The sequence below is a fragment of the Apium graveolens genome, unplaced genomic scaffold (genome assembly GCF_009905375.1).
Source record: "Apium graveolens cultivar Ventura unplaced genomic scaffold, ASM990537v1 ctg6660, whole genome shotgun sequence".
Lineage (NCBI taxonomy): Eukaryota > Viridiplantae > Streptophyta > Magnoliopsida > Apiales > Apiaceae > Apium > Apium graveolens.
In genome coordinates this window covers 22,790-24,542 of record NW_027419675.1, presented here as the reverse complement: position 1 = coordinate 24,542, position 1,753 = coordinate 22,790, and positions in this window count along the sequence as shown.

The following is a 1,753-nucleotide window of genomic DNA, read 5'->3' as shown; positions in this document are numbered from 1 at the left end:
CTGCCACATTCCTTTTGCAAACACCCAACGCATGTGATTGTGATTTCAACTGTCAACAAATGTTGAATTGATCATCCGTCAGGTACATGCTTGTCATCCGTCGGGTTGCCTTGTTGATCATCCGTCGGGTAGCTTTGTTGATCATCCGTCGGGTATCTATTTGACACTTGACTTCATTTCACTTATGCAGAATTACAAGACATCTTATATTTACAATTAATCAACCTATTCTGCATATCTAATTAAAGTCAACAAGACTTATATGCTACTACAGAATCTATACAAAGATGTTTGCAGAAATGTTCTACATGACTTATTATTACATAAGCTACTCACCCGATGGATATCAATTAGTCATCCGTCGGGACTATATTGAATCATCCGCCGGGACTATAATTGATCATCCGTCGGGTGCTACATTTTTCACTAAGTTAAATCTACTAAGGTATTTTATTAATGTAATCATCAAGTTCACAACATATTCCTAACACCACCACATAGAGAGGTGGAGTTTACTATTGAACTTGTTCCAGGTGCCGAGCCTTTTTCTAAGGCGCCTTACCGAATGGCACCACTTGAGTTGCAAGAATTGAAGGAGCAGTTGCAAGAGTTATTGGATATGGGATTTCTAGCCAAGTGTGTCTCCGTGGGGCGCTCCTGTGCTATTTATGAAGAAGAATGATGGTTCCATGAGATTGTGCATTGACTACAGGGAGTTTAAGGTGATTATCAGAAACAGGTATCCTCTGCCACATATTGATGACCTGTTTGATCAGTTACAAGGAGCGAAGTACTTCTCGCATATAGATTTGAAATCTGGTTATCATCAATTAAGAATTAGGGAGGAAGATATTTCAAAGACTGTATTTCACACTCGTTATGGTTATTATGAGTTTCTCGGGATGTTCTTTGGGTTGATAAATGCACCAGCGGTATTTGTGGATTTGATGAATCGGGTCTTTTATGATTATCTGGATAAATTTGCGGTAGTCTTCATCGATGATCTCTTGGTATACTCTAGGAGCAGAGAGGAGCATGAGGAGCATTTACGTACTGTACTTGAAATTTTGAGGGAGAAGAAGTTGTTTGCAAAATTTTCAAAGTGTGAACTCTAGTTGGAGGAAGTGGCATTCTTGGGGCATGTTGTGTCTGGTAGGGGCATTGAGTTGGATCCTGCGAAAGTTGAGGCTATTACTAATTGACTGAGACCCATCAATGTGACGGAGGTAAGGAGTTTCTTGGGTTTGGCAGGCTACTACAGGAGATTTGTGGAAGGTTTTTCATCTATAGCTTTTCCATTGACTCAACTCATGAGGAAGGGCATTAATTTGAGTGGAATGATGATCGCGAGAAGAGCTTTCAAGGGTTGAAGAAGAGGTTGGTGTCTTACGCTTCTAGGCAGCTTAAACCCTATGAGGTGAACTATCCTACCCATGACTTGGAGTTAGCAGCAGTGGTCTTTGCTTTGAAGATCTGGAGACATTATCTTTGTGGAGAGACTTATGACATCTAAACTGATCATAAGAGTGTCAAATACATCTTTACTCAAAAGAGCTTAATATGAGACAACGAAGGTGGCTTGAACTTCTTAAGGATTATGATGTGAATATTCAATACCATCCAGGAAAGGCGAATGTAGTGGCAGACGCTCTTAGTAGGAAGAACTTGGGAGTGTTGCATCTCTCATTACTCAGCCGCACCTTATTTCAGATTTGGAGCGATTAGGTGTTGAGTTGTATGTTAGAGGGTCAGG